This window comes from Tachyglossus aculeatus, chromosome 2, assembly GCF_015852505.1.
Source record: "Tachyglossus aculeatus isolate mTacAcu1 chromosome 2, mTacAcu1.pri, whole genome shotgun sequence".
Classification (NCBI taxonomy): Eukaryota; Metazoa; Chordata; class Mammalia; order Monotremata; family Tachyglossidae; genus Tachyglossus; species Tachyglossus aculeatus.
In genome coordinates, this window is record NC_052067.1 from 19,743,034 (window position 1) to 19,768,103 (window position 25,070).

The following is a 25,070-nucleotide window of genomic DNA, read 5'->3' on the forward strand; positions in this document are numbered from 1 at the left end:
GAAGGGAATGAGAGAAGAGGAAAGGGCAGTTTAGGGAAGGCCTGTTGGAGGAGATGTGCCTTCAGTAAGGCTTTGGAGGAGAGGATTTCGGATTTGAGGAGGGAGGGCCTTCCAGGCCAGAGGGAGGAGGTGGGTGAGGGATGGTGATGAGACAGACCAGATCGTGGCAGAATGAGAAGGTTAGCATTTGAGGAGCCTCAAAGTCTCCAAAGAAGACTTGAACAAAGGAGTATCAAAGTAAAGTGGGGAAGGGTTTGGCCACAGGCACGGTAGGAAAGGTGAAGGAAAGTACTGAGCGTTTAGTACAGTGCTCTGCACACAGTAAGCACTCAGTAAATACGATTGAATGAATGAATGAATGAAATCATGTAAATCCAAGCAACAGAAAAGACAGACTTGGAAGTCCAACAAGTCTGGAGGTAAAGGGGACAGGAGATCCCCTTTAGAAAAGTGACCTGGAGAGGGGAGACACTAAAGTCTGGGAGATCAAGGAGGAGCTTGGGTATTGTAAGTGCCTGGATCACTGTGGTAACCATTTGGATGGAGAAGGCGAGGATTCTCGAAATGTTGTGGAGGAAGAAGAGGACGGGATCTGATGGCTGATTGTATTTGGGGTTCAAAAGAAGGAGACAGGGTTAATGTCAGGGTTACGAGCTTGAGAGGTGAGGGGCAGAGAGGAGGGGGAGGATGGTGGTCTCTACAGCAAAGTAGTTGTTGGTCACCATGGGGAGATTTTTCTTGTGCTGGCTAGTGAATGTACCCTGCTTTTGCTTACGTACCATGTTTGAGTAGCTTTGAGTCCCCACAGGGCAGTAGAAAAGAAGGTGGTTAGGGTCTAGATGCCAAAAGTGATGGCTTATTTCCCCATAGAATTCCTTTTGCCTGTTGAAGCAATCCATTTACCATGTGCCACTTATGTTGTTTGAAGTGAATGCAAGCTTAGCAAATTATGCAGAACTTATTTCAAGTAAGCATAAATTTATCTCTCGTGATAATTTGCTTTCAGTTCAGCAAAGGTGATGCTTGAGACCTCCAACCCTTGTGCAGAAAGAGCGAGATTTCCCCAATCCAAAGTGACGGCCTTCGTCCTCTTGGCAGAAAGGAGCCTGGGATGGAGGGAGGAGTATTTTCCAGGTGTTTCCTAAGGAGAGCTGATTTGGTAAAGTTTGACTTTTGGAATATGATTGACCTTTCAACTTTTAAGGATTATATTTTGAACAGATGATGATGATGATGATGGTATTTAAATGCTTACTATGTGCTGAGCACTGTTCTAAGTACTGGGGTAGATACAAGGTAATCAGGTTGTCCCAGGTGGAGTTCACAGTCTTCATCCCCATTTTTCAGATGAGGGACCTGAGGCCCAGAGAAGTGAAGTGACTTGCCCAAAGTCACACAGCAGACAAGTGGTGGAGCCAGAATTAGAACCCATGTCCTCTGACTCCCAAGCCCGTACTCTTTCCACTAAGCCATGCTACTTCTCATTCAGCAACAGGTGTTTTCGTGAATAAAAATTACTTGGTCCTTTTGCAGGTGCCACCCAGTGACTCCCAGTTTCACAGTCATAGGCGGTCATAAAATTATTTTGTTTAATTTTCACATTGCATTTCCATCTAGCCCCATCCCAAGGCCCAGAACATTATTTTCCGTGACAATAACATACTGAATCCTGACCATGGTGCAGTGCAACTGATGGACAATACTGAGGCCATCAGATAATGAAAAAAATCCAAACCCCAAACGTGTTCAATAGAATAAGGAAAAAGTTAGGCCTTTTTTCCCCCATGTTATTGGTTAAGCCCTTACTACATGCCAAGCTGTGTACCAAATGCTGGAGTAGAGATGAGCTAGTCAGGTGGGACACAGTGCATGTCCCACACGATGCTCACAGTCTTAATTCCCATTTCACTGATGAGGTAACTCGAGCAATGAATGAGAAGTTAAGTGACTTGCCCATTTTACCAGTGCTTCAGTAGAAATCTGTATTTGGTCAGGCAGAGAGTATCCCGTTTAGTAATTGGTCTCTGCCAATCAAAGGATCCTTGGAAGAACAGTGTGGTGACTGCCCTCCTAGGCATTCATCTTAATGGTTTTGAACAGACCTGCCAATATTTGAAGTTTTTTTCCCTCTAGCAACCCACTGTGGACCTAAGATCACAAATTTCCCCAAACCCTCCTTGAATCGATTGATACTATCTGCCTGCACAACTTCCTGTGGTAATGCATTCCATCTGCTCACCACCTGCTGTTTAAAGAAATGTTTCCCTTTGTTTATCTTAAACCTACCACCTCCAAGGTTCAATGGTGCCCCTTAGTCCTGATGGTTTCTTCAAGTTTCTCCCCCGCTTTCCGCTTCAGAAGAGGAAATCTCACAAAATATAAAACATGTTTGCTTGCTTTGATCTCCAGACAGAATGTAGCTTTTGTTGCACGGAGACTACTTGAGTAGTTCTTAAGTATGGCTCCTTCATCCACCGGTTCCACCTATTACTGACCTGGTTTACTTTGCCCTCCCTGTGCAAATGTCCCAGGAGATGCCCCTCTTCAGGTTCTTCCCCTAAGAGCCCTGCTTAGATTCTGCCCTCTGTGTGCTTTCTTCCTCAGTTGGAGTCTCGCAGTTAGGGGTCATGTGTTTGGGATGGTGTCGCAAACAACTGGGCTGCTGGAATTCGTTACTTCATGACTCCAAGTTTCAGAACCCATTGGGGAAGAGCTACATAGCTGTGCCTACCCAGAGCTCCTCATCGCCTCCCTTTCCCCCCTTCCCCTCCATCTCTCCCCCACCTCCAGCTCCTTAACCTACTGCTACTTCATTTGCCATCACAGTCTACAATGCTTCCCTTCTTCCTGTTCCCCAAAGCTTTTATCCTTGGTATCTTTCTCCCTTCTCTTTCACCTCCCATATTGTCAGTCCCTAAGTCCTGCCATTTTTTCCTTCCCAGTATTTCCTGGATTCACCCTTTCTTCTCCATCCTTGACTACCATCCTGGTCCAAGATGATGTCACTTTCTAGGTTAGACTACAAATTGCATCAGACCTTCTCACAGGTCTCCCTGATTCCAGTCTTTCCTTTTTCAGCCTTTCGGACTTGCTCTCCTGGATCTTCTTTCTGAGAAAATTGGTCAGAATGCTTCACTTCCCTTCACATCTGTAGTAGTTACCCATTTCTCCCTGGATCAAAGACAATCAATCAATCAATGGCATTTATTGAGCACTTACTACGTGCAGAGTACTGTACTAAGTGCTTAGGAGAATACAATTAAACAGAGTTAGCAGAATGGTTCCCTGCCCACAACAAGCTTATAGTCTAGAGGATGAGCTTTACTCCTGCTTGCCATCGCCTCTCCTTTCCATTTTGTTTTTCTCCAGAGCATCTTGCACCTTTGACTCCTCTCATGTGAACTTCTTACCTATACCTCATCTAGAAGCAGCATGGCTCAGTGGAAAGAGCACGGGCTTTGGAGTCAGAGATCATGGGTTCACATCCTGGCTCCGCCACTTGTCAGCTATGTGACTTTGGGCAAGTTACTTAACTTCTCTGTGCCTCGGTCACCTCATCTGTAAAATGGGGATGAAGACTGTGAGCCCCCCCGTGGGACAACCTGATCACCTTGTAACCTCCCCAGCGCTTAGAGCAGTGCTTTACACATAGTAAGCGCTTAATAAATGCCATCATTATTATTATCTAGATTTCCATCTCCACCTCCATTGTGTCCCCACTTCTCCTTGATTGAAACACCCTCCTCCCACCAAGTAACCAAAACCACCCCCTTCCCCACCTTCAAATTCCTCAGTTTCAGTCCACCCACTTCCCTAAATTCCTGTCAGGGAGAAGTAGCCAGTCCTCTCTCCATCTCTGGATCCATCCACAGAGTCTAGACAGAGCACAATGGTCAGTGCAGGATGCCTGCCATGAGGGCCAGCGGTCCTGGGAAGGGGTGCCCCGGCCCACGCCCTTCTCCTCCCTCTGCCTATCCTTGCTTTCGGATCCTTAACAAAGCAGAAAGATAGGCTTGACATTTTGTCTGCTTCACAAATTGGGAAAGGATATTTTGCAAAGACAGTGAATTCCTCAACAACAACTCTCCTCGACCCCCTCCAGTCTGGCTTCTGTCCCCTACATTCCACAGAAACTGCCCTCTCAAAGGTCACCAATGACCTCCTGTTTGCCAAATCCAACGGCTCATACTCTGTCCTAATCCTCCTCGACCTCTCAGCTGCCTTTGACACTGTGGACCACCCCCTTCTCCTCAACACCCTATTTGACCTTGGCTTCACAGACTCCGTCCTCTCCTGGTTCTCCTCTTATCTCTCCAGTCGTTCATTCTCAATCTCTTTTGCAGGCTCCTCCTTCCCCTCCCATCCCCTTACTGTGGGGGTTCCCCAAGATTCAGTGCTTGGTCCCCTTCTGTTCTCGATCTACACGCACTCCCTTGGTGACCTCATTCGCTCCCACGGCTTCAACTATCATCTCTACACTGATGACACCCAGATCTACATCTCTGCCCCTGCTCTCTCCCCCTCTCTCCAGGCTCGCATCTCCTCCTGCCTTCAGGACATCTCCATCTGGATGTCTGCCCGCCACCTGAAACTCAACATGTCGAAGACTGAACTCCTTGTCTTCCCTCCCAAACCCTGCCCTCTCCCTGACTTTCCCATCTCTGTTGACGGCACTGCCATCCTTCCCGTCTCACAAGCCCGCAACCTTGGTGTCATCCTCGAGTCCGCTCTCTCATTCACCCCTCAAATCCAAGCCGTCACCAAAACCTGCTGGTCTCAGCTCCGCAACATTGCCAAGATCCGCCCTTTCCTCTCCATCCATATTGCTACCCTGCTCGTTCAAGTTCTCATCCTATCCCGTCTGGACTACTGCGTCAGCCTTCTCTCTAATCTCCCATCCTCTTGTCTCTCCCCACTTCGGTCCATACTTCATGCTGCTGCCCGGATTGTCTTTGTCCAGAAATGCTCTGGGCATGTTACTCCCCTCCTCAAAAATCTCCAGTGGCTACCAATCAATCTGCACATCAGGCAGAAAATCCTCACCCTGGGCTTCAAGGCTGTCCATCACCTCGCCCCCTCCTACCTCACCTCCCTTCTCTCCTTCTACAGCCCACCCCGCACCCTCCGCTCCTCTGCCGCTAATCTCCTCACCGTACCTCGTTCTCGCCTGTCCCGCCATCGACCCCCGGCCCACGTCATCCCCCGGGCCTGGAATGCCCTCCCTCTGCCAATCCGCCAAGCTAGCTCTCTTCCTCCCTTCAAGGCCCTACTGAGAGCTCACCTCCTCCAGGAGGCCTTCCCAGACTGAGCCCCTTCCTTCCTCTCCCCCTTGTCCCCCTTTCCATCCCCCCATCTTACCTCCTTCTCTTCCCCACAGCACCTGTATATATGTATATATGTTTGTACATATTTATTACTCTATTTATTTATTCATTTTACTTGTACATATCTATTCTATTTATTTTATTTTGTTAGTATGTTTGGTTTTGTTCTCTGTCTCCCCCTTTTAGACTGTGAGCCCACTGTTGCGTAGGGACTGTCTCTATATGTTGCCAACTTGTACTTCCCAAGTGCTTAGTACAGTGCTCTGCACACAGTAAGCACTCAATAAATACGATTGATTGATTGATTGATCTTGCCTTATTTTAGAGACATTTGGAGCATATTTGACTTTCATTGAATTTATTTGAAGTATTTTCTTAAACTGATAAGTGATATTACAGTATCAGTAAATGTGGGCATAATTTTCAGTCAGAGCACAGTGCTTGTTTTTATCAAATTTTGTTTGGGAAAATTACATGTGCAATTGGCTCCTTTAAATGAGTATCTATGAACTATATAATCTATATAACTATATGGCAAAAGTCAGTCTTGAATGTTTTCTAGTAGGTTGAAATATTGTTTAAATCCTTCATCTGCACAACTGTAGGTAAAAATTGGAGAATGAATGTTTTTTCTTGAGAGCAACAATGGCTTTGCAGTCCTATGTATGCTGTGACCTAATTTTAGAACTTTACTTTTAGGGATAAATCATCCTGGTCCAATTAAGTTATAATACATATAGCTGAAACCAAATAGAAATATGACTTAGAAATTTGAGTGCTGTTGGATATTGAAGCATTGTAGCTCAGTAGAAAGAGCACGGGCTTGGGAGTCAGAGGTCATGGGTTCTAAATACTGGCCCTGCCACTTGTCAGCTGTGTGACTTTGGGCATGTCACTTAACTTCTCTGTGCCTTAGTTACCTTATCTGTAAAATGGAGATTAAGACTGTGAGTCCCATATCTTGTATGCCCCCCGGTGCTTAGAACAGTGCTTGGCACATAGTAAGCACTTAAATGCAATTATTATTATTATCATTATTATTATCATTATCATTATTATTATGAATTTCTGCCCTTGGATAAACTTGTAAAGGTGATAAGTAATAATGGGGTTGGTGGGCAAGTTCATCTTCAAACTAATTTCCACACAACCAACATTAAGAACTGTTGCTGTCCCTTCTAGTTTGATGGATTGGCTATGAGGAATTACTGTAGAATAGTGGGGATTAAAGAGTTAAATTAGACCCTTACATCCTTGAATTTAACAATGTGAAATCTTTTTATCCCATGTATTAGCCAGCATCATCTAGATTTGTGTGTGTGTGTGTGTGCGCCGTGCACACACGCTGCCAGCACACAAGTATGCAAGTGAATGGGCATGTGTGTTTATTTCAGTTTGACTGACATGTGGATCTCAGGACTCGGGAGACCAAGAAGACATGTTCATGTGTTCCTATTCATCTTTTGGGAAATTGAAGCCTTCAGCCATTCTGAAAGTTGTCAGAAGCAGTTCCAAGTGGAGATGAAAGAAGACAAAGGTCAGGAGTTTTTTGAGAACTGAACTAACTGCATTTGTGAAAGGCCATAAATGGGGCTTTGCATTTGCTTCGGAACAGCCATTCTGGTCCACAGTCCTTCTTCCTTTACCTTTCTCCCCTCCTCCTCACTTCTGTCTGCTTCAGGAATTTTGCAAGTAATAAACCAAAGCAGCTTTGGAAACAAGGCTGAACCTGCTGGGGGGCGGGGGGGTGGAGGGGACAGAGAGTTTCAGTCCACCCACTTCCATCTGCTCTACAGGACCGTCATTCTAAAGGGGTTGGAAAAGGTGAAAATACCAGGAGCCCAGGACTATAACTGGGTGGTCAGCCCTGGCAGACAAAGACTAACCAGCCATAAACCAGGAGGAGCTCTAGGCAAGCAACTGGTCACCAATCAATCAATGGTATTATTGAGTGCTTACTGTGTGCAAAGCATTGTACTAAGTGCATGGGAGAGTACAATATAATAAAGTTGATAGATATGTTCCCTGCCCACAATGAGCTTGGCTATCATAATAATAATAAACAATAGCTAGGTGCCAAGCAATGTACAAAGTACTGGGGTAGATACCAGACGGATCAGGCACAGTCCCTGCCCCTCAGGCTCATATTCAAAGTAGGAGGGACAACAGGTATTGAGTCCCCATTTTACAGATGAGGAAACTGAGGCTCAGAAGTTGTGTCTTGCCCGAGGTCGCACGGCAGGAAAGTGGAAGAGCTGGGATTAGAACCTGGTCTTCTGACTCCTGGGCCCATGCTCTTTCAATTGAACTAGCTTCAAAAAAAGGCTCCTGACCTCACCAAATCTTCGTTGAGCAGCCAGCAATTCAAACCAACCTACTTTCAGTGCTGTGTTCTGGTCACTCCCTTCACTGACCTATTGCTTCACACTGTGCAGACCACTTGCTTTCTTCATCTGAAATCACATCTCCAGGAAGCCTTCCTTGATTAATCACTCATCTTCCAATCAATCCTATTTTTTGAGCACTTAGTGTGGAGAGCACTGTATTATGTATTTGGGAGAGTACAGTATAACAATCTAATATACATATTCCCTGTCCAAACAAAGAGCTTACTCTACACCTCATCTGCCACTTCTGCTTTTCTGAGACACCTAAGTACTTGGGTACTCAACCCTCCCTGTAACCCTGTTGCATATGTCTTTGCAGTTTGTTTCTTCATCCCTGTAACATATTTTTGTGACTGCTAGGCTGTAAGCTCCTTGAGCTTAACTCCAAGCAGGGAGTATGTAAACAAATTCTATGGTACTCTCCCACGAGCATAGTACAGTGCTCTGCACACAGTAGGCTCTCAATAAATGCTATTGCTTGACTAATTAACAACACTTAATGTGGGTACATTTTGGTGCACACCCACCTCCTAGCATCTGAAGAGTATAACTATAGGATGTATTGTACTATTCTTTAAAAAAAATCAGCAAAAGATATGAAAGCAAACACAAGCTCCTACAAAAATGCATGAAATGATTTTTTAATTTTTTTTAACCAGTTTACCCCAATTTGGGGCACTTGAGTGCCTGCTTTTTTTTTTTTTAACAAGTCTGGGATCATTTATCTTCATATAGCTAACTTACCAGAGAATAAAAAATATCTGTCCAACTATCCAAAGATTCCTGAAACATTCTTCATTGTAAACAGACTGTCTGTGTATGTGAGCAGAGTTTATCCTATGTACGTTTGGTTTCCAAAAAGCATATACAGAATTGCAGAAATATATTGAGTCAAGAAACAGGTTAATTTCAAATCTTTTTTATAGTAGCAATCATACAATATGTTTATCTGTTAGCTGAAAGCTTATAGAGGTGCAAAGGCCTCCTCTAACCCTACAATACTGGAAATGAATCAGCAACCTGGGGCTTTCTGTAGATATTGTGTGGTGTCTGTTAGTCCTAGAAAATGAAATCTATTACCAGCTTTGAAGCTTTGTCTTTCATCTTTTCCCTTCTCTTGCTATCTTAGTATTCAAGATCACTCTGTACCACTTGTTCATGGAAGTGCTTACCTGAAACCAAGGTGGTCTATACTAGTAGCTTTTCTTAATACAGCTTTGGCATGCCTCCTCTTCCTTAATGGTAACCCAAGAGTCCCTGTGTGCTGGAAAGATTCAGAAGCTGCTGAAAACAAACTTCAAGCCCAATTTTTTTCCAAATTCCAAATTACTTCCTGTTAATGTTGGACACTTGGAGACCCATTAACTCCTTCCAAGCATTGTATTGTAGGCAGAGTAGTAGTACCCATTGTTGGGTAGGGATTGTCTCTATTTGTTACTGAATTGTACTTTCCAAGCGCTTAGTTACAGTGCTGTGCACACAGTAAGCATTCAATAAATACAATTGAATAAATGAATGAAAATGGACTTTCTAAAGTGCCAAACATGATTTAGACTCTAGGAGAAGTCAGTTCATTAAGACTTCTTAAGACTAAACCAGTGATTGTAATGGAAACTACTCACTTTGGGGAAATGTCATTGCTTCTTGAAGTAGTGAAAACTGCAGATAATTGATTCACCTGATCCCCACTGCCTTCCAGGGCAACAGAGAGAGTAGGTGTGTGCAAAAGGTGAACTGCTGTGCCAGCATTGGTTTCCTGGAAACAGGGGAAATGCAGCCCTCCCCACCCTTATGAATAAGATCTCTGGACCCATTAATAATAATAAATAATAATAATAAATGGGGTATTTAAGTGCTTACTATGTGCTGTACTAAGCATTGGGGTGAATACAAGCAAATCGGATTGGACACACTCCCTGTCCCATGTGGGGCTCCCATTCTCAATCCCCATTTTACCCCATTTTACAGGTAACTGAGGCCCAGAGAAGTGAAGTGAATGATTTGCCCAAGGTCACCCAGCAGACAGGTGGCAGAGCCAGCATTAGAACCCATGCACGTTGCAGTATGCTGCCACTCCTGCCCATCTATTCATTCATTTCACTCTGTGCCCCAGTGCCTAGTGGATAGAACATGGACCAGGGATTCAAAAGGACCTGGGTTCTAATCCCCACTCGGCCACTTGTCTGTTGTGTGGCCTCGGGCAAGTCACTTCACTTCTCTGGGCTTCAGTCCCCTCATCTGTAAAGTGGGGATTAGGGCTTTGAGCCCCATGTGGGAAAGGGATTGTGTCTAACCCAATCACCTTATATCTCTATCCCAGTGCCTAGTACAGTGCTTGGCACATAGTAAGGACTTAACCAGTACCACAGTTATTCTCGTTATTATGATTGGCAGGGACCAGAAGGGCATTGCCATCTGTGAGCATTATAATCAGGCCTTGTGTGGAGGTCCTTGGGCCCTGAAGTTTTAGGACTGGTGGGAGACTCCAGCACATTATCCCCCAAAATAGGGTCCTTAGCCTATAGACTACTTTGGGGATGTGGTTGGAGTGTGAGCCCTCCCTCTAGACCGTGAGCCCGCCTTCTAGACTGTGAGCCCGTTGTTGGGTAGGGACCGTCTCTATATGTTGCCAACTTGTACTTCCCAAGCACTTAGTCCAGTGCTCTGCACACAGTAAGTGCTCAATAAATACGATTGAATGAATGGAGCCTGAGACATACATAAATGGGAATTCTGGTGATATAGCCTCTGCCACTGTACTGGTGACCCATTCATTTCCTGGGTAGTAGTTGAAGCCAGGCAGGACACCTGCATCTGTGGTGGCTAGAGGGGCTGTTACCTCCTGAAGAGGGAATTAGAGAGAGAGGGTTCCCTAGTTGGAGCCCAGGAGGATAGATGAAGGGGAGAATTGGGCATTCATTTTGCTCTCCAATCACGTGAAGTACAGAGAGTCTAGCTTTACTAACTCCCCAACTTGTTAGAAACCATCTTAAATTTTTATGACTGTGGCAAAAGTCCATATCATTTCCTGGTCCTTTATATGTGCCAACCAGAAGAAATTGATGGGGTGAAACCTGTGTAGGAGTCCACGAATAGGGCATCTGCTTTAGCATGGATTTGAGATTATAAACTAGAATCAGTAATTTGTTCACCAGTCTAAAAGACCACTTTTCAGTGAAAAACAGAAAATCTCCTTAAGTAGATTTTGATATTTAGTATAAATAAAATGACTCTTTCTGGCCTCTTTCTGAAAATGGTGACCCTTTCCAAAACAGAAACATGTAGCAAATCTTTATAATGGAAATAGTATTGGGTAGCCAAATAATTTACTATATATACTGCAAATACTCTGAAAGTGTTTGCAGATTTTTTTCAAAAAATGAAAGATTTTGTATTCAAGACAAAAGAACACTGTGGGTAAGGAAATTAAAGGAAGGAAGCATCAATCTTCTTTTCATGTTCTCTGTAATTTTCTATAAAGATTTGCACTTTGATTACGCTTAGTAGCACCACATGTTTAAATGTGATGTAAGATCAAAGGTGCAGGTCATAGTTTAGGAGAATTTGCTGCTAGGAAAATCAAGCATTCATGCTCACAGAAATCTAATTGGCTGATAACAACATTATTTATTTTTACAATTTATACAGATGTGGCTACAGAGATTACCTCAGAAGGATGTGTTTGGGTAAACAAAAACCTGTATACCAGAATACAACTGAAAAGCTTCAAACACAGGGCTTTAAGTGTTACGCATCAGGCGGGAACTCCTCACCCTCGGCTTCAAGGCTCTCCATCACCTCGTTCCCTCCTACCTCACCTCCCTTCTCTCCTTCTACAGCCCAGCCCACACCCTCCGCTCCTCTGCCGCTAATCTCCTCACCATGCCTCGTTCTCACCTGTCCCACCGTCGACCCCCGACCCACGTCATCCCCCTGTCCTGGAATGCCCTCCCTCCCCACATCTGCCAAGCTAGCTCTCTTCCTCCCTTCAGGGCCCTACTGAGAGCTCACCTCCTCCAGGAGGCCTTCCCAGACTGAGCCCCCTCCTTCCTCTCCCCCTCCTCCCCCTCTCCATCCCCCCCCGCCATACCTCCTTCCCTTCCCCACAGCACCTGTATATATGTATATATGTTTGTACATATTTATTACTCTATTTATTTATTTTACTTGTACATATTTATTCTACTTATTTTATTTTGTTGTTATGTTTTGTTCTCTGTCTCCCCCTTCTAGACTTTGAGCCCACTGTTGGGTAGGGACCGTTGCCAACTTGTACTTCCCAAGCTGTTAGTATAGTGCTCTGCACACAGTAAGCGCTCAATAAATACGATTGAATGAATGAATGAATGAATGTTCCTCCCATTGTCCATCAATCCGCTTTGTAGATTAAGACTCTCGTATTGTTGCCTCATATTTAGACTAGAGAATTTCTAAATGCCAACACTTTTCTTTAGATTGATTTTTCTCTGATAAATTACAGATTAGGAGAAAGAAATTAATCTCTGAGTAATTTGTTTGCTTGTCTGTCTCCCTGTAGACTGTAAGCTCCTTGTGGGCAGGCATCAGATCTACCAACTCTATTATTTTGTGTTTTCCCAGTACACACAATGTGTGCTCAATAAATACCATTGATTGATTAATTTTTTGTATGCTAAATGTCAGTGAAGCCCCAAATATTCTTACCCACTTGCTCCTTTGTGCTTTGTTGTAGCTTCCATTATTTTTTGTAAAGAATACCAAGAAGCCTGCTCTTTATTTGGGGCTTGCTTACCATTTACTCTACTGTACTCTCCTAAGCACTTAATTCAGTGTCCTGCACAGAATAACCTCTCAATAAATAATATCAATTGATTGAGTTATACTTAGTTTTTAGGCATACCTTGCTACTCTGCCTAAACAGTTGAAAATGTGACATTAAAAATCAGTCCTATTTGAGTTCCTTCTATTTGCAGAGAATTACTAAGCATAATAAAAGACATGGTCCCTGCTTTCAATAATCTTAGTCTAATTTGGGAGACAGGAGAACTCAGATTATGTCAATCCAGATATATGTACATTAGTGGTGAGCATAGGAGTAGGTACAAAATTGTAAACTGCTTGAGGGCAGGGATGATGATGATGGCATTTATTAGGTGTTTACTATGTGCAAAGCACTGTTCTAAGCACTGGGGAGGTTACAAGTGATCAGGTTGTCCCGCGGGGGGCTCACAGTCTTAATCCCCATTCTATAGATGAGGTAACTGAAGCCCAGAGGGATCATGTCTGCCAACTAAGTGCTCACTAAATTCCATGACAATTGCAAAGGGTGATTGAAATATAAATTCAAGGATAGGACTGTAAACTCATGGTGGTCAGGAAATGTGTCTACCAACTCTTATTCTACTGTACTCTCCCAAGTGCCTAGTACAGTGCTCTGCACACAGTAACTGCTCAATAAATACCATTGATGAGGATAATAACAAGTACAACAGTCAAATGTGGATATGGTGACTGCAGAGTGTTGTGGTCCCAGAGGAGGGTTTTTTTTTTAAGTATAGCAGACCCTTAGATTATGTTTGGAGGCAGAGAGGGAGGAACTGTCAGAGTGAGTGACTGAAGATGGTAGTGAGGGAGAGAGGAGGTGGGATAGGGACTGTGTCTGACCTGATTATATCATATCTATCCCAATGCGTATAACAGTACTCGGCACATGATAAGTGTTTAACAAATATCACAGCTATTTTCTCCTGTTGAGATGGCTGGGAAAGAAGAGAAAATGAAAGCGGGTATTAGAGTGGTAAGGAGGTAAATGGCAGAGGGACTTTGGGAAGGTCTCACAATTTAAGCACCCAATCAGCTTGGCCCATCTTACCTCACCTCACTGATCTTCTACCACAGCCCAGCCTACACACTCCACTCCGCTAGCAATGGCTTACTCACTGTGCCCCAATCTCATCTATCTCACTACCGACCCCTTTCCTACATCCTGCCCCTAGCCTGAAACTCCTCCCCCTCCATATACACCAGACCGCCACTCGGTCTGCCTTCAAAGCATTAGTAAGGTCACATCTTCTCCAAGAGGCCTTCCCCAATGAAGCTGTCTTTTCCCCGGCTTGCTCTCCCTTCTGTCACCTATGCACTTGGACCTGTGACCTTTGGACATTTGTGATTCACCCCACCCACAAACCCACAGCACTTATGCACATATCTTTAAATTTATATATGATAAATACTTATAAACATCTGCCTCTAGTCTGTGAGCTCGTTATGGGCAGGGAATGGATCTGCTAATTCTGTTGTATCGTGCTCTTCAAAGCACTTAGTACAGTACTCTGCACATAGTACATGCTTAAATGCCATTCATTGATGATTTCCATATCCAAACAATGAAGTTTCTTAGGTCATCAGGGGTTAAAAAGTGAGGTAGTAGGAAGACTATAGGTCTCAGGTGGGAGTTAAAAGTTTGAAGTAGTTCACAGAGATCATAGGCATAACCATTTCAGGAAGAAGAAGGGCTGTTGGACAGAGGAAAGGGAGGCACTATAGCAGTTAGTATTAGTAGTGATAGCATTTATTAAGCGTTGTGTGATGAACACTGGACTAAGCTCTGGAAGAGAATACGTATGTCGGAATTAGATTTGGTCTCTGTCGTTTGGGGGGGTTCTCACAATCTAATCAGATGATGGTGAATTTGAAGTGGCAGAAGTTGGCTTGGTGTCTGGATTCTGCCAGCCTCACTTGGCTGCATGAGTAGAAGAACAGAGGAAGTGCATTCTGGGACTGATCCAGGGCTGGGGATGAGTGGTGGGAGAGCCATAGTGGCAAAGAGCCACAAAGGAGTTGAATGAGTCGAATGAGTCAGAGCCTTTCTAGATTCTGCTTTCAATTCCTGGGCTGCGGCCTCGCTGGAAAAGTTGAAATTTTTTCCCGTTTTCTAGATGCTAAGCCTGTTGTGTGCAGGGAATGTGTCTACCAACTTTGTGGTATTGTACTCTCCCAAGTGCTTAGTACTGTGCTCTGCACATAAGTGCTCAGAAAATGCCATTGATTGATTGATTTTTACAAAAATTGTTACCCATGGTTCCCAAACTTGTGTTTAAGGAAATGAAGTAAATGGATGGGTTGTAATATTAACCCACAACCATAAGTGTTATGGAGAGGGCAATAATATATTCTAGGAGAATTATGAATAGTGATGATTTAATTTTACTGTTGGCCAGAGGACAAGACAGTAAATATATGCATTCCAATAAAAAGTATACACATGTTTTGAAATAGCATTACTTGCAACTTCATACAATTATATGTACTTTTCAATCCAGGAGATTGTAATCTCTTAGAGGCCAGGACCAATGTCTTTTTTATGATCTTTATTAAGCACTTACTATGTGCCAGGTACTATTCTAAGCACTGGGGTGGATAGAAGCTAATTGGGTTGGACCTAATCCGTGTCCCACATGGTGTTCACAGTCTTCATCCCCATTGTACAGATGAAGCAACTCAGGCACAGAGAAGTGAAGTGACTTAGCCAAGGTTACCCAGCAAGCAAGTGGTAGAGCTGGAATTAGAACCCAGGTCCTTATGATTCCCAGGCTCCTGCTGTGTCCACTAGGCCTTCTGTTATACTATCATAAGTGCTTTGTACAGTGCTGGGCATACAGTAGGTGCTGTAAGTACTCTTGACTGATTGAATGTAATTGACACCAGAGAAGCAGCATTGCCTTGTGGAAAGAGCACAGGCCTGTCAGTCACTCATACTTATTGAGCACTTACTGCATGCAGAGCTCTGGAGAGTACAGTACAACAATAAATGGACACATTCCCTGCCCACAATGAGCTTACAGTCACTGGGAGTAAGACCTGGCCTGGGAGTCAGAGGAACTAGATTTCAAATTCTGGCTTCACCACATGTCTGCTGTGTGACCCTGAGCAAGTCACCTAACTTCTCTGTGCTACCTCATATGTAAAATGAGGTTTAAGAGACCCACGTGGGACATGGACTGTGTCCTCATTAGCCTGCATCTACCCCAGCACCTAGGAAAGTGCCTGACACATAGAAAGCACTTAACAAATACCATTATTTTTTTTAAAAAAAGCTTAAGCTTGGAACCTTTTTGAGATCCCATTAATGGAATCTCAAATGATTGATTTTCATTTTTGAACACCCACAATGGACTTGGCACTACTTATATTAAAAACAGTCCTGGTCTCTAGGAATTGTAAATCTAAAAAATCTTTGAGATCCGACCACATTCAGTCGTGCACAGTTCTTTTCTTTCAACGTCTGTGACCAGGCTCTAGAGGAGCTTATTTCATTTGTGATATTCAGACTCGAACAGGTATTAGCAAAATGTGCCAGGTTTACAATTTGCTGAGTCTCTATGAGTAATGTCCAAGAACTATTCCAGCCATTCCGAGGACTTTGTGTCCTTGTTCAGAAATTCAGAGCGAATGCTGTGTATTCCAAAGAAGCTACCAGCACTAAAATTTTTGATTTTTTGAATGTCTCACCTCCCAGTGGTAGTATTGCTGAATATTAATTTGCCTAGTATTCAGCTACCCCAACATAAAATAAGTTACCAGTAACATCTTTCAAAGTTCACAGTCCCATTGTGCAGCCTAGACTGTAAGCTTGTTGTGGTCAGGGAACATGTCTACCAACTCTGTTGTATTGTAATCTTACTCTCCCAAGCACTTAGTATAGTGTTCTGCATACAGCAAGCACTCAATAAATGATGATGAAGATAATGACTAGAAAATTTCCAGTCACCAAAGCAGCATTCCCAGGTTCTCTTCATGTAATTCAAGAATGGGGGTGGGTGGGTAGAGAAAAAGGAGGGATGACAGGGTTTGGACCATTTAGAAGCTTATTCTTTTCCATTCATGTAACATCACATACTTTTCAGACTACAGCCTGTTAATCAGCCTGGTTTTATGCCAGTTCTCTCTATTTGTACAGCAGAAATACAAAACACTTTTGTACATAAAAACTTAACTTGTTGGTAACCTTGCCTTATTTGATGTCTTGGATGGTAAATGGGAGATTGTGGGGAATCTGCTCAAGTAAGTTGAATGTGTCTTCTGCAGTAGGACCAATTCTCTCAACCATATGGAAGTTTGGGCACCACAGAAACCCATTAAGTATAATTGCATGGAATCCAAGGTTTTTAAATTAATTTCTTCCCTGAGAATCTCAGCAGTCTAGAACTATGGACAAATTCCATCCAATATAAATTTCTTTAAATACTTTTTCATTTCCCACTAAATTGTAGCTCTAAATAAGGTTGCCAGGGTGAGTTTAAATTTCTATTCCCAAATCCAAGAAAAGTAATGTTACTCTTCTATATGCTGCTTTCATGACAATTAATGTTAATAGTACTGTCATCTTCAAATTACAAGGATAATGGTATGCATTCAGATATTTCAAGAAAGAAAAAAACTCTATTTCACCAAGTCTATCTCTAATGATTTTTTTTAACCTGTCTTTCCAAAATATTTTTATTTTAGACTATGCTAGAGGTGGGGCGGTCTGGGAGAGATTTGTCCACGGCATAGCTATGGGTTAGAGACGACTCGACGGAATAAGACAAGACAAGTTCCTCTAGACTGTAAACTCATTGTGGGCAGGGAATGTGTCTGTTATATTGTTGTGTTGTACTCTCCCAAACGCTTAGTACAGTGCTCTGCATACAGTAAGCGCTCAATAAATACGATTGATCAATCAATCGTATTTATTGAGCACTTACTGTGTGCAGAGCACTGTACTAAGCGCTTGGGAAGTATAAGTTGGCAACATATAGAGACAGTCCCTACCCAACAGTGGGCTCACAGTCTAAAAGATTGATTCATCTAGAACTTCACCTGCCTTATCCTTTCCAAGCCCCTCTCATCAGATTCATATTTGAACAAGTAAAGATAATTGTAAATTTCTAAGTGGGCATCCACACTTGAAGTACACATAGTTTTATTCACTCTGTTCAGCCATGTCTGCTGGCACACATTAATCCTGGAGAGTTGCCCAGACTAGCATAATCCTCTATCCTCTAGGGACTCTTAGCACCTCAGGCATCTGATATTCTGCCTTCCAATATATACAGAAATGAAGGCTTCTGTCAGTTTTGGATAGTGCTTCTCCTGTAGGACTCCAGTTCTCACATTTTAACCATCTTCACTTGCCAGCGTTTCTGTTATCTTCTCAGTCCATGGTGGTCAGATGACCTGGGCTTGCTATTCAAATGTGTTCTCTGCTTGGATTTCCATGAGAAGAAGTAGTTCTTGTTTATCGTTGCCATGCCAACTCCCAAGCAAAGTTTTTTTGGGCAGGATTTTCCTTTGATCACATGCTCTTCACAGCAGTTGGGGCATGAGTGAAATACTCAAGCACAGACAAGCCTTCTAAACCAAGAGGGAAGGATTTAAGACCTAAATTCCCAACGTGAATATATCCATCCATTCATTTAGTCATATTTATTGAGTGCTTGCTCTGTGTACCGCACTGTAGTAAGCGCTTGGGAAGGTACAATACAACTATAAACAGTGACATTCCCTGCCCACAACAAACTTACAGTCTTGATGGGGAGAGACAGATATGAATACAAATAAATGAAATTACAGATATGTAGGTAAGTGCTGTGGGGCAGAGAGAGAGGTAGAGCAAAGGGAGTAAGTCAGGGTGATGTAGAAGGGAGTGGGAGATGGAGAAAAGTGGGGCTTAGTCTGGGAAGGCCCCTTGGAGGAGATGCATCTTAAATAAGGCTTTGAAGGGGGGGGGCGGGGGACTAATTGTCGGATTTGAGGATGGAAGGTGTTCCAGGCCAGAGGCAGGTTGTGGGCTAGGGATCGGCAGCAGCAAGACAGGCAAGATTGAGGCACAATGAAAAGATTAGCCCTAGAGGAGTGAAGTGTGCAGACTGAGTTATAGGTGAGAAACAAGGGGATGTTGGAGGGGGCAAGGTGTTGGAGTGCATTAAAGCCAATGGAGAGGTGTTTTTGTGTGATATGGAGGTAGATAACAATACTAATGGTATTTAAGTGCTATGTGCCAAGCACTGTTCTAGGTACAGGGCTAGATACAAAATAATCAGGTTGTCCCATGTGGGGGCTCACAGTCTTACTCCCCATTTTACACTGAGGCAAAGAGAAGTTAAGTGGCTTGCCCAAGGTCACACAGCAGACAAGTGGCAGAGCTGGGATTAGAACCCACATCCTCTGACTCCCAAACCTGTACTCTTTCCACTAAGCCACACTTCTTCTCTGGGCAACCACTGGAGTTTTTTGAGGAGGGCGGTGACACGTCTTGAACATTTTTTTAGGAAAATAATCTGGGCAGCAGAGTGAAGTATGGACTGGAATGGGAAGAGACAGGAGACTGAGAAGTCAACAAGGAGGCTGATGCAGTAATCCAGGTGGGATAGGATGAGTGACTGTATTAATGTGGCAGCAGTTTGTACGGAGAGGAAAGGGAGAATTTTAGTTTTGTTCCATGAGAACCCCACTCTTGTCATCTTCAATCTAATCCTTCTAAAGTGCAGTTCCTTGACATCCAGTGCCATACCATGGAAAAGCCAAGTAAGGCACAAAACCAAAGCTGGATTGTCTTTCTCTCCTGCTCCTCTTGCCTGGGCCAAAATTAGAAACACAGTATGCTTCTAATGAATCGTTAAAAACTGGTAAGTAGCCAATAAACAAGTTCATTCAACTCTCAGAAGCTTAGAGGTCATTAAAATCAAATCATCCATATATTTTGTGTTGAATCATTCAAGGTGTATTTAATTTCCAAATTCTCAGATTTCATGAAAGTACAGGAAATTAAAAAAATTGAACTCTCACTTTTTATGTTCTAGTCACAGGTAACAATTATTTCTGGTTATGTGTAATGTCTTTAACAAAATTCTGTACTTCATACATTCAATAACTGAAACCATAGGCCTCCAAGATAAACAGACTTTTGACTAGTTTGAATGTCATTCCTAGGGGCTATCTCTATGGATGAGTCCAATAATGGAAACCTAGATCACATTTTAAGGAAATTGGTTTAAACCAGAAACAGAGGGAAACATGGAAATTTCATCTCTGAATTTCTCAATGGCTCTTTGGAGATTTCTTTAATGCACAACACAGAAACAATACCCAGGAATTGTGAAATGGAAGCAGGAAAACTTAGACGTATCATAAATAGATCAGACAGTCATAAATTTATGTTTCACAATATATCAGTTTCCTACTCTCTATCCCAAAGCAGAATCATTGGGGCAGTACCCATCTTTTTCATAAAATGACTTGGTTACCATTCTTTCACTCATGTTAGCTTTGCTGACAGAAGCCAAACCTGTTTGAATTTTCTTTACCCACCTCAGAATAGACTCTTCTCATTAGGGAAGGACTAAAAGCTGGCGCACACTCCAAGCTCGCAAATTCATTACAAATGAAGGAGGTTGAGAAAATGTCATCCAAGAAGCTGTTAAATAGCTTGTGAACAGTTGAGCTGGTTTGGTGAAATTCACTTCCTTTTCATTGTGAAAAGACAGGGTGGACTAGATCATTTTCTCAGGTTTCTGAATTTTGGTTCAAATAGGCTGAGTGTGATTAAGAGTCAGGAAATTCGAAGTTTGAGCATGCTACATGGCCCTGGGGTTTTCTGCTAATCTCTGTCATTGCAGGATTTTCCCACCAGATTTAAGTCTAGCACAAAGCTGTGACTACCAAACCTAGGTTAGTTATATTGCTATTTCTAAGGTGTCTGCCTTGGACAAAGATAGGGTGCCTGGGGATTTTCTTCTAGAATCAATTTATCAGTGCTGAAACTAAAGAAGTTTTTTCCTAGAGATTTTGTGATATCAACATGCTTCTCTGAGAGGCGGGGTAGAAAGGAGGAAGGACAGAAGGGAAGGAGCAAGCAAGCAGGCTTCCTTTGCCTTTTGCCCTGGAAACCAGGCTCAGGGTTGGTGGTGGCATTGGGTAGACGCTGAGGGCCATGCTGGCAGGACCGGGCCAGGCTGGTGAGACTGGGCCATGCTGGGAAAATGACAAGTGCTCTCTGCCGGTGCTCCCTCATTGTGGGTGTCCAGAAAGGCAAGGGGGTGGGAGGCAGGGAAGTGGGGAAAGTCTGTACCTAATCCAGTGTTTCCCCTGTCCTCCAGACCTTCACCTAGAGCCTGGTTTCCAGGTTCACCTGCTGGTGACCAAGCCCAGTGCCACAGCTCCTCTCTAAGCCCGGGGATGCCACTCCCTGCTGGTTAAATTGATTGATTAATTAATCTGCGCATCAGGCAGAAACTCCTCACCCTGGGCTTCAAGGCTCTCCATCACCTCATCCCCTCCTACCTCACCTCCCTTCTCTCCTTCTACTGCCCAGCCCGCACCCTCCGCTCCTCCACCGCTAATCTCCTCACTGTGCCTCGTTCTCGCCTGTCCCGCCGTCGACCCCCAGCCCACGTCATCCCCCGGGCCTGGAATGCCCTCCCTCTGCCCCTCCGCCAAGCTAGCTCTCTTCCTCCCTTCAAGGCCCTGCTGAGAGCTCACCTCCTCCAGGAGGCCTTCCCAGACTGAGCCCCTTCCTTCCTCTCCCCCTCGTCCCCCCTCCATCCCCCCATCTTACCTCCTTCCCTTCCCCACAGCACCTGTATATATGATTGTACATATTTATTACTCTATTTATTTATTTATTTATTTTACTTGTACATTTCTATCCTGTTTATTTTATTTTGTTGGTATGTTTGGTTCTGTTCTCTGTCTCCCCCTTTTAGACTGTGAGCCCACTGTTGGGTAGGGACTGTCTCTATGTGTTGCCAATTTGTACTTCCCAAGCACTTAGTACAGTGCTCTGCACATAGTAAGCGCTCAATAAATACGATTGATTGATTGATTGATTAAACGGGCCCCTGTCACCTCCCACTAACCAATATACATAACTAGAATGGCATTTCCAGGACTTTTTTGTGTGTCCCAAGGTGGAGTTTCAGCCAATTCCATCTTAAGCATCCGAGCTGCATTCTGTGGCGTGAGGGAATGCAACCTCAGACTGCAGGGAAAAGCCCTGCTTGCCTGGACAAAATCTTGGGTCCAAGTCTGAACTGAGCACCATTCATTCATTCATTCAATTGTATTTATTGAGTGCTTACGCTGTGCAAAGCACTGCACTAAGAGCTTGGGACTGTAGAATACAAACAGACACATTCCCTGCCCAAAATGAACTTACAGTTTACAGTGGGGGAGACAGACATCAATACAAATAAATAAATTAGAGATCTGTACAGGAACATCAGGAATATGATTCTGTCTAGACTATTGTGGGCGGAAGGAACATAATTCATCTTTTGGTTGTACCTTCCCAAGTGCTTACTCTAGAGTGTTGTGCACAGTGGGTGCTCAATAAATACCAGTACTGTAGTACTACTCCAGTAGAATCTTGGGATCCAGTCTGAGGTGAACTGCACAAGTTAAAAACTCTGCAAGGAACCAGCTTCTGAATCAGGCCTCAGCCTCAGCTGGCCCTGCCAAGGCAAGTGAAGCCCGAATATGGCTCTACTGTATATTGCCATATGGAGATTCTCTGTAGTTGCAGCTCTCTCCCCCCAAAACCTTTGGATTCCTTTTCATTTATCTGTTTTTTAAGGATCATAGGCATTACAGAGAGAGAGAACAGATGTCCTCATAATGGGAGTTCAGGTGTCTGTATTTGGGTCCCAGAGAACCTCTTTTATATCAGGAAAATTATGAACAGGTGAGGATTTCGATGCTCAGCATCCTATTTATGATCAGCTGAGAAGAAGAAAAAAGGTCTCAATATCAGAATTTCATTGCTCCTTCTTGCCAGTTACTGGGTTAAACCTGCAAATTCTTGGCAGTATCAGTTAAGGTGAGTTAAAAGCAATAAAATACTGACATACTGAAGCAAGAATAAAGTCCTATGAAAAAATAAATATCTCCCACAGCTCCATCCCCTACTTGCAGAAACTTCCCCCTTTTGAAACTAATCAGGTGACCAAAGGGACCCCTGTGATCTAGCAAAGTCTGTTATAGCAGAGTCCTATCAAGGTTCAGAAGTTCTTATTCAGAAACAGGCAGAATTCAGAAAATGGGCATATTCTCTGCCTCCTTCCATTGACATCTGAGACTTCATTTGGAAAAGGCAAATTTAATGGATTTCTAAACCAGTGTCATTCACTAAATATTTCAGGGTGTACATGTAACAACACAATGTTAAAGTATATTACCTTAAAGTCTTACAAATTGTACATTTTTGTATCTGCAGCACAGCAGGCCTGATGGTTTTCCTGCTGGAACCTATCACAGAATTGAATAACGATTTGCCATGGTCATTAAAGGCTCATTATTGGGAGTACACATTACCACAGAAAGATCATATTTTCTGGGGCTGTTCAAGTAGCATAAATGGTTCTGGGAAAAGATATTAGCATTTGATAAATGTTTATAGAACATGCAACCAGACCCTTTGTATCAAAGCATTAAAGAACCACAAGATAGAATTAAGTATTAGTGCCAGTCAGTCAGTGGTGTGCCAGCCTGGTACAGCTTAATCGCCAAAGTTTCATAGATATGTCCCATTAGGAGGGAAGGTGGAGGAACTAACAAATCTTTTTCTGTCTTGGAAGTTACAGCATCATCTTGAAATCCACATTTTTGGTAAGATGACTGAAATCCTAGTCCTAGAATCACCCACATTGTTCAAGTGAAACAATGGTGTTTGCCTGTAGCTTTGCCAAATCCAACTACAGCAGTATATCCTAATGGATCGATCCTGGGCCTGGGAGTCAGAAGGACCTGGTTTCTAATTCTGGCTCCACTATTTGTCTGCTGTTTAACCTTGGGCAAGTCACTTCTCTCCTCCCCAGCATCATGGGCATTTGTTTCTCCCCTTGCCCAACCCCAGATGCGTTTTTACTGGCTGGGTCGGCTGGGTCTCTTAGTTTTTGCCCAGTCCATCTAAGGAAACCCTCCTCAAGTTTGCCCCTGCTCTCAAAATTAACATTTTGCTTCTTTGGGTGTATGTACATCTATCTATAATTTCCCTTTAACGTATATACTGACTGAGCCAGATTTCACTGCCTTTCTTTTTAGAAGGGATGAGAACTGGACAATTTCCAGCCTAGCAGATTGTTTTATAGTTGCTTTAGGAAAGAAACCATTCCCCCCTTTCCACCCGCTGTTGTAAGCCACCCTCCCCAGACATCTTTTCTGTTTGAGTGGTTTGGAACAGTTTAGATTGTACTCGCTACAGCCAAGCTCCCGCCATCCTTTCCAAACGAATCCATCCTGGAGAGGCACCTGGACTCCATTTACATCTGTCTTTAATCATCATCTTTGCAGACCCAGTTGTTAAAAAATGTCCCATTCATTTTGTTCTGCACTAATTTACTTTCCATTTCGAGTAGACACTTAAGCTAAGGATTGTCAATGCCTGGTAAAAAAAAAATCAAAAATATTTACACCCCAATGAATGTTCATCAGTCTAGAAAATTTGCACTGGCACCATCCATGTGAGAGACAGGGACCGTGTCTAAGCCCCACCTGTGTATTCTCTTCCAGGGATTAGTAAGAAGTCTGCACACAGCCCTTAATAAATACTATTACTGCAGCAGGGCCAGAGCTTGCTCTTCCCTCCTATCGACCCTCTTATTATAGACTTTGAGGGAACACATAACTCAGTCAGCAGAAAACACATTCCCAATTTCCCCTCATGTCCCCAAGTGATGGAACCCAGAGGAAAGGAAAAATATGTTTCATCTTTTTTGGTATCATTTCTGATAGGTCCTGAACATATGCTTATTGTCCTAGGTCTGTTGTGTGAAGAAGACATCATCTCACCCCTTATCATGGTCCCCCTGAAAGATGAGGAGCAACATGATCTAGTGGAAATCACAAGGGCCTGGGAATCTGAGTACGTGGGTTCTAATCCTGGATCAGCCACTTGTTTGCTGTGTAACTGTGGGCAAATCACTTAACTTCTCTCTGCTTCAGTTTGCTCATCTGTAAACTGGGGCTTCGGTACCTGTTTTCCCTTCTTGAACTGTGAGCCCTATGTGGGACAGATACTTTATTTGACTTGATTACCCTTATGTGAACTATTCCCAAGGCTACCTCTCTTCTCTCCAGTTTCACATTTCATCTTGCCTTCAGGACATCTCTACTAACATGTCCAGCTGCCACTGCAAACTTAACATATCTAAAACAGAACTCTGCATCTGCCCACCCAAACCCTGTCCCTGCACCCAGATGTTGCCATTACCATAGACATCACCATTCTCCCTGTTTCGTAATTCTGTGACCATTATCCTCAATTAATCTCTCTCATTCAACCTGTGTATTCAGTCTGTCACCAAATCCTGTCTGTTCTACCTTCTCAGCACCTCTGGAATCT

The 25,070-nt window shown here is 43.4% G+C and overlaps 1 long non-coding RNA gene across 1 annotated transcript; it reads left to right on the forward strand.

The window, feature by feature from the left end:
* Positions 1 to 1,030: 1,030 nt before the first annotated feature.
* LOC119948692 lies at positions 1,031 to 24,575 on the forward strand. Its single transcript, XR_005457038.1, has 3 exons — positions 1,031 to 1,159; positions 6,719 to 6,861; positions 24,488 to 24,575. It is a non-coding gene; the product is annotated as an uncharacterized LOC119948692 (long non-coding RNA).
* Positions 24,576 to 25,070: the final 495 nt, after the last annotated feature.